This window comes from Microtus pennsylvanicus, chromosome 12 (genome assembly GCF_037038515.1).
Source record: "Microtus pennsylvanicus isolate mMicPen1 chromosome 12, mMicPen1.hap1, whole genome shotgun sequence".
In the NCBI taxonomy this organism is placed as follows: domain Eukaryota; kingdom Metazoa; phylum Chordata; class Mammalia; order Rodentia; family Cricetidae; genus Microtus; species Microtus pennsylvanicus.
The window spans coordinates 22,346,732-22,362,479 of record NC_134590.1 but is presented as its reverse complement, the minus strand read 5'-3'; the positions used below and the strand labels follow the sequence as shown (position 1 = coordinate 22,362,479).

The following is a 15,748-nucleotide window of genomic DNA, read 5'->3' as shown; positions in this document are numbered from 1 at the left end:
ACTTCTTACCAGCTGTTGAGACAACAGCTGACTTTTCTTCTGTAGTATAAGGGCGGAGCCTTTGCGTTGGTTTACAGCTGTCAAGAGCTTCTGATTCTGCTCCCTCACTGCCTTGAAAACCCACGTCCCTTATTACGTAAAATAGCCCAGCTGCTCTCTGGTTTTTAACAGGTGATGGGGAAGAGTTCCTGACAGAATAGTGAATATTCGGACCAATTAGAAGGGAAGCTTAGTGGTGGCTGATAGCTTAGATCAGATGTCAGGGTTGAGTCCAACCATTGCTATGTTTCCATATATTAAAAATCATTAATTGATGTTTTTATTTATAATTAAACCCACAAAGCTTAAGAGCTGCTTGTTGGTATGTGGGCAGGTTTGCTCGGTTTCATCACACAATTTATTTCTATTTTCATACATCATACACATATTTTTTGGGAACTTGATAATACTGACTTTAAGACAGCTCAGACTAGTGCAGATTTGATTTTTCTTTATCCAGTGCAAAAGCGACTTGCTGTTCCCTCGCTAGGATTATATAGTTATCATTTAGCCCTTTTATAGCCCATTTTACAGTACAGCATTATTTCTTCCTAATTGAGATTTCAGTGTGCGTTGTATGACTGCTCATGATTCAAAGTAGAAATTAGTTCTTTTCACTGTTAAGAGGATTACTAGTAGTACAGCATCAGCATTCATCATATGCTTATGGGAAAGAAATTCTTCCTAGTATATAAACCAACCCAAATTGAAAATGCTTACTGCGTTAACATGTTGCCTTCTAAACAAATAATATACGTGATAATATAATGATGTGAGATTTTCTTTATTAAAGGAAGACACTTAAACTTACTTTTGTATGTCTAAGAAAAATTCTTATGAAAATATGTGCTTCTGGCGCATAATAAATAATCACTTTTTAAAGCTAAATTTATCTAGGCATTAATTTGGTACATGTTTTTGAGTTTGGGTTCTCAGAATATGTCAGGTATGGGCTACATTGTGAGGTTGCAGTAGTGACCACAGCATATGAAGAGATGTTCTGTGGCAGCTCTATGGTGCTTTCATAAACAGATGTGTTCAGTGCTTTCCTGAGTGCACACCAAAATGTGTTTGTGTGATGATGATATGTGTAACATAGATTCTACAAATACGTTTTATTCTTTCTGGAAGTTCTAGAGGCATTCAGCATTTTAAGAAAGGAATTGTAAATAAATATTTATCAGTTGAGAGGGGAATTAGAAAATATTAAAAAGGTGATTCACATCTATTGCTGCAATATGAAGTTGTTTTCTCTGAATTATATTGGAATATAGACTCTTTCCAGGATATTTTGAACCTGTTGTACAGTCTCCCAAGTAAACCGTAGAAAGACATTTGTGTAACATCTTATATGTATAAAGAAATTTAAATGCATTCCCTTAAAACCTATATAATTTGGGTTTACCTTTAATCATCATATCTTTTCTTAGGTTATAAATACAATAATACCAAAAGTCTGAATTGAACACTAATATCCATCATCAGGAACAATGGAAGGAAAGGATGTTATAACATCTATTTAAATTATGTATTACCTGTCTTTATAGCTGAGGAAATCTAACGTTCATGCATTGTGAATGGCCCCCTGATATCTTACCCTATCAGAATTTCTAACAAGGTCTCCTCACTGTCTTTAAGACTGCACTGGAATTTAGTTCCATCGTGTTGTCATTTCTCTCTACACTGGATTTAAACAAAGTCATTGAGCTAGTTATTATGAGAACTGGACTGTTCAAACCATTATTTAAACTTTATATATTGGAGGAGGTGGCCAGGAAATGGCTTAACAGGTAAAGAACCCGACAGCCTGAGGTCAGGTTCTCAGAGTAGAAGAGAACCAACTCCTACAAGTCATCCTCACACCGCTGTGTGACTCTGTGGCATATTGTGCACGCACGTATACCCACAAAAATAACTAGTAAATAATTATCATTTTTAAATTCAAAGAAAACATATATGAAACACCCGGTTTATCCTTGCAAGCATTTCCTTAGCCAGAGACTTAATAAGAAAGGAGCCAATGGCAGAAATATTTAAATTAATAGTATTTTTAGAGAATGTAAAACCATTCAGTATAAAACAGTCTGAATTGTGTTTTAGAGACGCTTAAGCTATGGACAGTCTTCCACAGGAAGATGTGGCCCCTCGATTCGAAGCCCTTTGAATGGCGTGGGGTGCCAGTTCTCCCATGTGTGCAGCACTGTGGCTCACCGAGCTGAATCATTCTCATTTGCCCGTCTCTGTGTTTTAGCAGTTAGAGCAAGTGCTGTTGCAGAGTAAATTTTTTTTGTCACTCTTATAGATTTTCAGATTACCTTCTAAAGCAGACTCATGGCGAGTTGTTGAAATGCTTCATTTCAGAGAGTTGCATGTGACCAGGCATTCCTTAAATTGGAAACTTAAATTAAATTACTGCTTATGTAACATTTCTTTCCAGTGCTGAGTCTAATGTCTATTGCTTCCTGAGCACTCATCAGGGATTTTATTTCCACCGTCTTAGTCCATTTATTGTTTCTTGAAGGTAGTTTAAGAAACACATTTCACTACGGTTTTGTAATCAGTTTGACTTAACAGAAAACGTTGAGTTAATACTAAACTATCAATTGTCTCTTGGTGGAATTTGATAAGGCCTGGTTTATGGGTCCACCATACAAGGAATTTATAATGGTTCTCAGCTACAATATTGAATCAAAAATCTTAAGTACTCTCTCTATTTGGACAACTTAAATTAGCTATTTTGTGTTTGTCTAAAAATAATCTTCCTTCTTTGAGAAACCAAGCGGTTTTTCATCTGAAAGGTACACCTAATCAATTTCAAAGAGAAGGAAAAGGGAGCCTGCGTCCGTTTTGAACATTATTCCTCCTCGAAATGTTCTGAGGACTGGAATTTATTTCACGGTTGCAGCTAAGCAGGCTTCTGGGCTGAAAGGAAGGGGATGAATAGTGTCTAAATCTACTTTAGAAGAGAGCTTGTTTATCGAGCTCCACCTCATTTTCTTTTATCTGTCACTGTGTAAATAATAGGTAGAATTTCTTGGTTCATTGTATTGTACGTGCACAGCATACAGCTTAGCATCAGCTAACTGTAGCAATTTTTATTCTTCCTCGGCTTTTCTATTTTTTTCTGCATTCCCTTGCCCATCTCACCTTTCCTGCAGTGTGATCCAATCAGCGGTAGGTACTCTGAGCAGTTAGCTTCCCCATGCCTTTCACATTTACATATGTATCCTGGAAATGAAGTATGGATCTCTTTAGACATGAGATAAGGTGAAGTTTTCTATTGGGTATAAATAGAACTTTTTGGAGCTTGGAATATTTTGGTCAGCATTTATTACCCTGCTAAATACATTCATAAGGTTTAATTATATCTCGTGGCACTTAGCAAACATGCAAACATTTTAAGGAATGAAACAGCATGGAAATGTATTTTTGTCTTTTGGAAAAGGAAGTTCTGTAGTGGGCAGCTTTTGGATCTGTGGTGGAACTATGATCCCAGAGACCTAAACTCCAGCCTCTCTTCTTTCTCCAACATCTTTTCTGTGAGTTCCATTCTCAGAATCATAGGGTAGCTTCTGGTGTAATCACTGTCTCCTATGCATTCATATTTCAAGAAGGAAGCAAAACAGAGAAAACGGGACTATTTTACCAGCTGAATCAGGAAAATTCTGTGCAACACTTAAGATAATTGACTTGGACCTCCTAATACAGCCTCACCTATCCTATGGGAGAGTGGAAGGTCTTCCTTTGGCTGAGGGTGCTGTCCACTAAATAGCAAAACATGGGGGTTGGTTATAGCCAGTTAATTAGCAATTGTGGTCCTTGCTCGAGTACTTGGTGAGTTCGTTGGGAAAGATTAGGTCCAGGTTAGGTTAGGTTAGCTTAGGTCATTGCTCCCGAGCTTGATGAATACTAATCTGATTTCTCTTTCCTTTTCTTTCAACCGGACAAAACAATGTCATCCTCGTGGTTGGTGTACGACGATTTAGGAAGATAACAATGGTTGTTTAAAAATAGTTACTTTATTATTAGAACAAGAATATCACAGAAGTCTCAAGTCTACATCTTAATGGTGATCTGCATTATTCTGTGAATTTCTGCATTAGTGTCTAACAGGGACTTTGCTTTACAAGTGATACCTCTGTGTCTTTTTTTTTTTTTCCTCTGTGTCTTTTCTCTGTTCTGCAATGCCTTATACTGCGGTGTGGTCATTTTCTTTCCTTCACGTCATATGCACAGCTGAGAACGAGGTCTTTATCATTCTTTGATCTGAAGAAATATTTGACAATAGAATGATTAATGCCACTAAAACAGTAACTGTAACTAACGGAGCAGAATGCTGTCTAGGAAAGAGCGTCAGGACCTTGGGTAAGTAGCAGGGCCATGGAGTGGTTCCATCGGTTGATCTGAGGTCCTTCATCCTTCTAACGTAGTGTCGTTCTAGCCCTCTTCACTCCAGCGCTTTCACATGCTCTTCACTTCTTTTGCTGTTTGGCATCTTTATATGTAGTCTGCTAGGTGGTGACGTGGTAGCTTTGACGGTGCTCTTACAATTTATACCATCTGTTGCTGTTGTCTGAGATTTTCATTTGTCTTTCTTGATTTGGAAGACTGGCAGTTTATTCAGGTGTAACCACTTCTAGTAGATGATCCAGACAGTAAGGGAGTTTAGTGATACATTAACACGGTTGTGCATGCACACTTGTTACTTCCGCATGGGCAGTATGTTACTAACGTTAGAGTTCCCCAATGTAACTCCAAGAAGATTTTGATTCTAATATTTTTTACCTCTACCCATGAGGCAATAGTGGGCACACACTCTTACAAGAACTTAGTGTTCTCATCTATAAGATAGGAATATTAACAATGCCTGTTTTGTAGGTTATACAGAGAGATATCAGGCATGTGAAGTGTGAATAGTCTATCTGGCAGATATATACATGCTATTCTACTATTGCTGCCGTTATTATTGTAGAAATGGCATAAGAAAGTAAAATGATCACGCTTTTACAAATTGCTTCATAACAAACAATCTCAAATCCCATGGGTGACACAACACACATATTAATATGTTCTTATGTCATGTGTGTAGAATTACAACTATGAAGGAATTGCCATTCTGCAGTGATGGGGTTCGGAGCTGATGGTCAGCCAATGTGTTCATATGCTTTAGAGTTCTGGGGTCCAAAATCTTCTGGAGCTTCCTTTAATCACTTGCTTGTTTCTGGGCTGTGCTGATGTACGGAGCATGCCCAGGTGAGCTGAGAGTATGGACATGAGGTCTCTCCATGTGGTTTTGAATTCTCTCAGCTTGACATCTGTGTTTGGAAAAGGAAACATGTTGAGAGCTGGCGTTCCAGGTGACCGCAGGAAAACTGCATCATATTTGATGGCATATCGTTAGAAGACTCACAGCATCACTCCTGCCATATTTTCTTTTTTAGAGCATTCAGGGTCCTGCTCACAGAACCAGAGGAGAACACAAAAGCTGGAGTTCATGAGGAGACTAGTATCAGATAAATGGGGATAGACCAAGGTCCTACTTCGGCTCATTGTAGAAGAATGAATGGAATAAACACTACTTAATTTGAACTTTTTCCTAAAAATTACTTTGAAAAATATCATATCCTCTATCCTCTGTTCATCTGATATAGACAGGAAGTTAGGTCATTAGTGGAAAACATAATATCAATACAGCATTTAGACTTGTTAATCTTGGGACTGTACACATTCAAATCTTGGGTTATTACTGTTATTTTTAACTTGAAAAGTTATTGTCGATCTCATGGGGGCAGCTGTAGTTTTCACTAATGTAACTTTCTTTTCCTGAGGTTTAATGAAGAATAGGCTGCCTGTTTCTAAAGTACGCAGGACAGTACCAGATATTCAAGTCCATTAAAAATGTTCGTTAGCTTTAAGAAGCTGTAAACATTCTTAAAGGCTGTAAGGAAAGAAAGGAAGCATGTTATTCTTGTCACTATATTTTCTGACAGTTCATTGCACATAATCACTATAAATGTTTTCTCTAAGGATTAGAAAAACAAAAAGAATTTTGATACATATGTTTTATTTTTGAAACATTTCTTTTAATGCCAAATTCATTATAATATTTTGGATTTTAACTTTTTGTATGACAGTGATTGACTGTTCTTAAGTTCTGTTTAATAGTCAGGGTTGTAGTTATAATTCTATTCAGATGTGAGTGCCTCATTAATTTTTCAAATTGATCCTTGTTATTTATTTGGATGCTACAGCATGTCATCAAACTCAGTTAATAGCTCACTTGTTCACTCTACATTCTGGATGTTTCCTACTGGGATTTCTTAAAACTTAAAGTTAATGACCTTATTGTATTGAGTTACTGATAGTTTTGATAGTTTTTTTAAACAACCCTGATATTATAGCAACAAGAAGTTTATTAAAAACTTATTGAAGACAAAAGTAGAAAACAATATATTCATTTTTTATGGCATTCTCGTTTGCTCACTAAGTCTGTTTTCTCTCTTTCTTGTTTTAAACGGAGTTAAGACACAATTGTTTGACTAGCATGCTGAATTCTGGTTTTTGTTAATGGCTGATGGAATCAAGTGACCTCAAACTGGAGCATCTTGCATGAATAGGTGTCTAAATGCAATCTGGGTAGCCAGCGTAAATTTGCCTTTTCTCTGTGTCCTTCCACTCAGAGGGAGGTGAGGACACTGAGGTCGAAGCACTTCACACATATTTCTTTAGTTACTCATTTCAGTTGGAACCCCTTACATGAGAATTTCTGTGCGCTAGCTCTGTAAATCATTGCAGAATCTCACTGATTTCTCACAACAGACCCAGGCCATCAGACAGAATTCGAAAGGTAATTGCTTCTGGATGTTTTTCTAAAGATGATTGGCAAAAATTTTGTTCTTCCCTGGCAATCAAAGCCTGCCAGAACTTAGCTACTGTAGCAGAGGTATATTAATGATTGAGACATATGCACACTACTTTATTTCTTCTTGTTCCAAAAAGCTGGGTATTCCAAACTGCAGGGATTTGGTGTTTGTTTGGTTCTTACTTTTGTGTTCGCACTATGAATAGCACATTCATTATCTGGCTCTCTGGCTGTCTCAAACCTCATGGGTGTTTACTCAGTCTACTCATTGGGGGTAAGTAACTGGTGTTGTCTCTCCAGTGCTGAACATGATACTCATTTGCTGGGGGAAAAAAAAAGACAGGAAAATCTTTGCACCAAAGATTTAATTCCAAGAGGGACTATTGTCTCATTTCCAAATAGGCCAGGGAATATTTTGTGCTGTAGGCTCCCCATGGGTATTCATTAAAGCTTCCTGACTGGGCTACAGGGGTGAGAGCCAAAAGAATGGAGAGAAGCCTGGTTTTGCATGGCAGAACTGTGTTTATATGCTCAGTTCACTAATATGTGTGTGCCTTTAGAGTGAATAAGTACACACGCCCTTCCCAATCAATACCACTTGGCTTAAAGATTGCTCAGCTTATTACAGAATTGTTTTGTAATTTATACCTAAGATGAGGTTTGAAGATGTACCTTTAAATTTATTAATTGTTACATTTGTGAGAGTTGAACAAGTTAATCTCCAAGGACTGTTGTATCTCTAGATCTCTAGACTATCTCTGACCAGATACTTTTCTAAAAGTAAGCTTCTAATTCTGTTTTAACCTAGCTTAATTCAAAAAGAAAACAGTGCTTTAAAAAAAAAAATGTGGCGTAAACCATTGAAAGATATCATCAATATTAGTTGTTTCTAAAGGGAAGATTTTCTGCCTTCACCACTTCCTGTTCCAGCCACTGTTCAACCTCATGGTCCCTTCCCTGGCTGCAGATCACTTACACTAAGAAACTTTGCATGAAGTCCTGGCAAGGAATGTTGACTGCATCTCCTTTCACTCTTGTTTCTAGAGGAGGACCAGTCTGACCTTTGATAGGTGTGAAACTAGAATCTTGAAGCCTCAAGTATGTGCCCTGCGAGTATGAGGTAATGCCTGTCTCCTGCCTCCAGATCAGTGACTGTATCTTAGACAAACCACACAGCTTTCTATGAAGCATTCCCTCTATTTAATGCTATTTGTCAGTATTTTAAAGATTTAATAAGAGAGAGGGGGAAAGAGAAAGCTAAAGTGAGAAAGAGAGAAGAGAGAGAAACAGGAAGACACATAGAGAGGGGAGATAGGAAAAGCAGCGAGTCAATCCATGGATCTTTTTGCTGCATACGATATTCAGTTTTGAATCGTTGAATTGTTCCCTCGTACAGGTCCCACCCCTTGGGGATTTCCACTTACTCTGAACTGCAGAGTTGTACAAGTATGAACATGCCAGGAAACTATAATTATTCTTGGATTTTGACAAAGTCCCTTAGCAGTTAAGCAGCCGCTACCACGCTTTTTAAGTTTATGACTAATTTCCATCTCCTGAACCAACATCAAATTGACAGTCATCCAAAAGTAATTTGATCTTCTGGTCATCCACACACCTGCCACTCCTCACCTTGCAGAGTTTTGCTGTGAAGCTCTGTTTGGTACAAATTTATTGTTCTGCTGCTTCAGTCTCTTGAGTGATGGGATTATAGCAGTGTACCCTCATGCCCAACAGAATTCTTTTGTTTTACTAGCAAGTCACATTGTGTCTTGAGGAGGACCAGTCTGCCCTTTGATATGGGTGAAACTAATTGGAAGCCTCAAGTATGTACCCTGAAAGTATGAAGTAGCTCCTGCCTCCCCCACTCTGTTTTAGCTTTGTTCCTGCTCTTGACACAATCCATGCTTTGTCATTCCTCAGCACTACTGACTTTCATTATTATCTTAATTTCTGGACCTTTGTATTGCTCCTTAGTTTTCCTTTACTTTTCATATTATGAAAGAATGGGATTCATAATATATCAAAGGTAGCTTAAAATATACCCAAAATATAGTGACCCACCCATTAAGAGGTGGTTATGGGCTGTCAGAATAACATTGTCTGCCCCATGTGTCAACCCATGTGCTGCTGGTAGGAGTCTGGGTTGTTATGCAACTGTTTCTCACATCTGTAAAATTCCTAGGGTAGAAAGTTCTCTATTAACAGATTCACAGACTGGAACACTAGAGTTCTGGCATGATCCAGCCCATTCTTCCTTTAGTCATCTATATGTTTTATTTATAACACTATAATGAATCACCTGAAATAAAATTACATATAAGAGAAAAGTTGTGCGTGCGTGCGTGCGTGTGTGTGTGTGTGTGTGTGTGTGTGTGTGTGTGTGTATTTTGGCTTGCAGTCTGTCATTGCCTTTTATCCTTTAATCCATGGCAGCCATCATGGTCATCATGATAGTCACGGGGATATGAAAATGCTAACTTTGGTGGAAGGAAGCAAGGGAGAACGAGGAGGAGTCGGAGTTCCTTATCCCCTTTGGAACTATATGCCATGTCATAAATACCTTCCCCTAGATCTCATTATCTAAAGGTTTCATTGTCTCCCCCAGCTCTACTCTCATCAACAGTCCTAGGAGTCAATAAATGAACTTTGGCAAATACTCTGCACACAAAGTCTAGCACAAAGGTTCATAATCTATGGGTCTTCACCTACTTTGGGTTCGTAAAACCATTTCACAGGGGTCCCATATCAGAAATCCTGCATATCAAAAATTTACATTATCGTTCATGATTCACAACAATATGAAAATTATAGTTATGAAATAATCATAAAATATTTTTATGGTTGGGGGTCACCACAACATGAGGAACTATTTTAAAGGGTCAGAGCATTAGAAAGGGCGAGAACCGCTGCTCTAGCACATCTGATTTGATTTCTGTGTCTTACATCCATGTCACAGACAGCATTATCATAAACGAGCCTGCTAATTACCTCGTTGAACCTACATGGACTCTATCTTCCTTTATTTCCTGTTGTATGTATCTGACAGATTTGGAAAAGTTGGAGTTATACTTACTGATAACTTTTTTATTTTATATTCAGAGGGAGATCTGAAAACTGTTCGACTGTGTTTTCATGATGCCTATTAAATATCTTGACTTTTGCATCAGCAATAGTGTTGTACAGAGGACTAGTGAAGGGGAAATTAGATGTTCCGATCTCGTCCATGGTAGTGACACTCAGAAATGTCACTCATTATCCCAGTGCTATGCATCTATTACTTCATTTGAATTAACTGTGGCTCATGTAACCAAAACAGTATAGAGTAAACAACAGATGCTTCCCGGGAATTGTACAAACCGTCCCCTAGTAAGTTGTTATAGATGCTTTTAAGACTACATGTTACATCCTCTATTTGATGTCATTTGAGGACTTCGTTAGCCGTTCCTTTTGCAAGTTAAAAATGCAGTTGTCTACATTTAGATTCCCTAGTTTGGTCCATGGGTAGGTCTTTTTGTGGGGCCCCTGGCAGTGGGACCAGGATCTATCCCTAGTGCATGAGCTGGCCTTTTGAAGCCCATTCCTTATGGTGGAATACCATGCTCAACCTTGATAGGAGAGTGGGGGACATGGAGATGGAGGGTAGGTTGGTCCTGCCTCAGGTTGATATGCCAGACTTTGTTGACTCCCCACGGGAGGCCTTACCCTCCCTGAAGAGTAGATGGAGGTGGGAGACAAGATGTAGAGGAGGAAGATACAGTGAATTGTGGTTGGTATGTAAAATGAATTTTAAAATCTAAAAAAAGATCGCGAGTTCCATAAAAAAGAAAGAAAAGCAGTTGTCTGAGTCACCCTGCATTCTTTCTTCTTACCCTCCCTCAGTGTTTCTGTACCCTCGATTTAACTTAAATTCTTGCATCTCTTCTGTATTTCCTTATAAAATTTTTCCAGTGGATAGGAGTACTTTTTTCCCCTTTCTTCTAACGTACTTACTTTCTTGTGTTGTTATTCAGGTGGGCATTGTCTTTCCATAGGACAGTATAAGCATTAATTATTTTTTAACTGCCTTTTTACACTTTGTATTATCTTAAGTTGTTAAGTCATTACTCTCAAAATGTGTATGCCTTTTTTATTCTGTATAAGTTTGACCATTGCCCCAAGCTGTAATACTGCTTTAAAATTTTATAGTTTAGCTGGTAAAGAATTTAGTAGTAAATTCAGAACTGACTACTCTTTAAGAAAACTGAGAGTTTTTCTTTTCTGCACTACTAATAAAATTGACATCATTTTTCCACCTTGTATATGAGTCAATAAAAATGTTTGGCATTCTTAGGAATGCCTTTTTAAATCTTTTCAATGATTGGCTTTCTATTTTTTGTATTGGATATTATGATTTAGTAAATAAAAAATTAACATGGAAAGAAACATTTCACTTTGCTTAGTCAATGATTCACTTTATGTTAAAATTTCTAATCCATTAAATACAGACTTGAAATAAGCTGACTTTATATATTCAGAGGAAGACTGAGGACATCAAAGATTAAAATCACACTTTGAACATGCAAAGCCAGTGAATTTTGAAGCATATATGACTGTCTGTAGTTTCATATTTTGTCATTGTTATTCATGGATAAAGAATTTTTCTTTGTAAAGCTAAATTCAATATCACTATCACAAAGTGTATAACATTGTTGTGATTCCCTCATTTCTTATGCTTGATGTCTTTTATCCATATCAAACACACACACAGACCACAAACTTTAGCATCAATCAACCCATTAAAATTTATAATACCATATTTTGAAGCTGAGCACGAAAGTGTCAAGAAAATCTTCGTATATATTCCATAAACCCAATGAAAGTTTTCCCGAGGGTTCTTAGAAGCACGTTCATTGTCAAATACGTTCATTGCTTTTATTTCCCTTTTCAATATCTTGAGTTCCTGAGGATTAAAATATGGTATTTTTATTAAATCCATACTCCAAAGTTGATCACTGACATACTTCCCCTCCTGTGACTAATATCCCTGTAGTCCATGATAGATCACAATGGCATGAAACTGATCTTATTCCAAAACATAAAAAAGTCCTGTTAGTTCCAAGTTTGGGGAGAAAAAGTGAACAATAATTTAAAACAAAAGTTTGCGTATTTGTCATTTCTAACTAGTGCTGTGTATCATTCCGTGTTTCAAACTGTCGTTTGATAACAATTATATGTTGTATGGACAGATGAGATTATTAAGTTCATGAAGCAAGTATCTATTTACAAAAATAGGATTTTCTAGGCAGTTGACATAGTGAACGTGGTTGTGCAAGAAAAGTATGCTCTGGGTGACTCTTTAAAAAAGACAAAGTGTTAAAATCTAATTCCCCCAGAAGTTCACTATGTCTTTTAACTTTGAAATAAAAGTCAACCAAAACATGATAATGTTATTATATCTTCATCACCTTATATGAAATTTAAAATTAAAGATAATTTCATCTGTCTTTCCTGAAATTTAAAGCTATGCCTATCTTATTAATATGACCAATTACACGTCCCCAATGAGCTGGGTTTATTTGAAAACTGATTCATACTGTGTGTATTCCAATAGCATCCAGCACCATATTCCTCTCACTGTCATAATCTCATTTAAGAAGTCAACATGACTGGCAGGAGAGTGTTAAAGAAAATCAGCACTACTCAGAGTTAGTTAAACCTGTTCATGTTTCCGGGCAAACGAAGCACGGTACATTTTTCCCTTTGTCTAGAATTTTGCATTGTTTTAACAGTATTTGTGTGGCATGAAGTCTCATGGAACTGAGAGACCGTCCTGCATTCAACTCTGAAATCCTCAGAAAATGACTTATTGAAATGAGAAAAAGTAGGAATGTTTGCATTGCATCTTTCTCTAAGATCTGCTTGGTTTTTTTTTCTTTGAACTTGTTCATGTGCTAAAATACTACACTCCATTGGAAATGTTGGAAATTCTGTTATCCAGTGATGCAAATCAATGCAGACTCTAGTAGGCTTCCCTGGCCCAGCCGTGTGACATATTAGATTTCCCTTTCCAACAGTTTCAAAAATCATTACTTTATGACTCAATTTAGGAAACATTTGAATAAATATTTGATAGCTAAGACTATACTAGAGGCTTCAGAGACTTGCAAAGAAGTATAAAAAGGGAACTTCAAATTTTTCTTGTATCTATGGGACATTTATGATTGTCAAAATATATGATAAGCATACCATATACATTACCATATATGGGAACAGGGAGTAGAAAGCAGTACTACTGGTTTAGATAGTTGAAGATGGTTTGCTGAATAAGAAACCACCAAAGATACAAAAGGATTGCAGAGTATCTGAGGCATAGTAATTTGGTGGTTTCACATGAGTTAGAGGTAAGTACAGATAAAAGCTAAAATGAACTCTGCATACTTTACTGTCTTCATGTATTGAAACATTTAATCAAGACATTTTAAAGTGTAGAAAACTGTGTATTGCTATTTTCTTCTTCAGTTGGCAGTATTATATTCACATATTCATAAATAATAGCATAAATTTAGAGTAAAGAGTATAGCTTACGTTAGAAGTAGACTCTAATAGAAATATCAGAGTCTTACACTACTTGGTACAGCCTTAAATATTGCTTTGGAAATGGCATGTTTCTGACTTTGAGAGAGCTATTTAATTTTACTTTCTTTACATATCCATCCATGTGACTATCAGAAGGGTTATAGAAAGTTTAAACAATTATAAAGTTTAAACAAACCACACTGAAGGTGTTGGGCAGAATAGATTTTGGCACATACAAATTTGACTGACTTGAACTCAAATCTGCTTAGGAATTTTCTAATATTACACAATTGAATCATATGTTTATTCATATTTAAGAGAAAAGTACAGAAATGTATTGAGTTACTAAGGTGATTTAAGGACTCAACTTATTGATTTTTGAAGTTGATGGGGCGTATATATTGTGGCTCTGAAGGAAAGGCGAATGATTAAAGAATTATGATCAAATACAATACATAACATGGTGTCACTGAACTGTATTTGCAAGGACATCTAAACCTACCAGAAAACAACATAACTTTTGGGAGAATGAGTATTTATAGTGGGTCCGGAAAGACTGTATGGAGGTGGAAGGGAACACTTGTGAAGATCCAAAACTCGGGCACCAGTCAGTCAAAATGCTGAGTTCAGTCAGAGTGGACATCAAACTTCAGGAGAAGGTAGACATGCTAGGGAAAGACGACACCACACTGGTACAACATAGATGAGGAAAGGACTTGGTGTGGCCTGATTAGAAGTTTGACTTTTAGCGCCATTCTGTGTTGAAGGTGGTACCCTGGAATCAAGACTCACCTGTGAAGACTGTATTTAATATAAACAGCTAAAGCAATTTTTAATCTGTATCACACCATGTGGTATGACTGGTCGTCTTTGAGTACAACATTTTTCTTTTCTTTCTTATACATTATGCATACATTGTACATATATAAAGTAGTTTACATGTCTTAATGTATTTGGTATGAAATCCAGTATGCTCAGTGTCTGAATATCTTTACTAGGTAACTGTTTCTCTGTAAATGTTACTTTTATCTTATTTACTTTTTAAACTCCCTACCATGTTATTCTTTAGGCCACTCATTTTTTTTTAAATGGCGACATTTACTTTTACATTCCATGAACAGTGCGTTAGTCAGCAGCCTTGTTGGGTCTTATGCTAAACTGAGCTTGTGTGGGAAGGCAGCCAGAACTCTGGCTTCTCACCATCATCTTCCCTCTTCTGAGCTCTGACCTGTACATAGTCACACTTACTCTATAGCACTCAGTGGTAAGAGAATTTTCCTTCAGAAGAAAAAACAGGGCTGAACACTTTGATTTCCTCTTTCTAGTTTCATTTTAATTATACATTTCTACCACTTTATCAGAGAACCAAAAACTCCTGTCTTTTTTTGACTTTGAATAATGTGGAATGATTTGATTATTTTTGTCTTTTAATGAATTTATAGCTTTCATTAAAAATAAAAAACTGTTGAAAAATCAGTCATCAGAAATGTCTTTAAAAATATTTCTTACCCAGCCATGAGCATATTAATTCTCAGAAGGAGTTTTTAGAAATAATGTACATTTACATTATAAAATTTGCATATTTAGATGAGTTTGGACTGTAGGATAAATATGAAACAACACTTTTGATATTTAAAAACTGTTGAATGAAGTCTTGAAAATATTTAGTCATTTATGAGAAATTGCTAAATTAAATTATACAAATGTGAAGTCATTGACAAAACAATTCTTTTTGTTTTCTGCTGTATGTTTCCTACTTATGTTTGATAGCATTATCAAATGGAAAAAAAATTGAATGGACTTTACAATATGTAAAATATTCAATAAAAATTAGCGTTGCTATAAACAGGAATCTAATTTACTCAGCTAAAATTCAAAGAAATGTTTAAATTCACTAGCATTCAAACTCTTAGGCTGTGTCAAAGTTGAGAGTCCCAGTGGTTGGAATTTAATCCTTTTAATAGCTGTAGCTGGTCATCAATTACAGAGTCGTTATTGTTAGTTGAGTAGACTTGGGGAAATGTTTTACAATGACTAAGCCCAGGGAAAGAGGAAAAGCATCCATGCTTCTAAATCTTACTCATTTGAGTGGCATTGTCTGCACTGTGTTTTCAATAAAATGCCTTACTGAAATGACGCATAGTGTGACTGAGAGACTGCCTGTAATATGCCACTCTGGTTATTTCGGTTAGTCATTTCACATTGTGTACACCAGAATGAGGGACATTATTCTCCAAATGAACTGGGAGAGTTTCTGGGATGGACCAAGTAGCACAATCAGCATAAAGAGGT

General features: G+C 36.6%; 1 protein-coding gene across 26 annotated transcripts in view; it reads left to right on the top strand.

Moving 5' to 3' along the window:
• The window catches only part of Adgrl3 (adhesion G protein-coupled receptor L3), a 734,954-nt gene that overhangs the window by 48,205 nt on the left and 671,001 nt on the right, over window positions 1-15,748 (top strand). Inside the window, exon 1 of one of the 26 annotated variants that reach the window (XM_075942837.1) lies at window positions 7,981-8,021. The exons of the other annotated variants lie outside the window; for them this stretch is intronic. The gene's annotated coding sequence lies outside the window, so the exon portion shown is untranslated. Of the gene's footprint in view, window positions 1-7,980; window positions 8,022-15,748 lie in introns of those variants that run through there. 26 annotated transcript variants of the gene reach the window in all.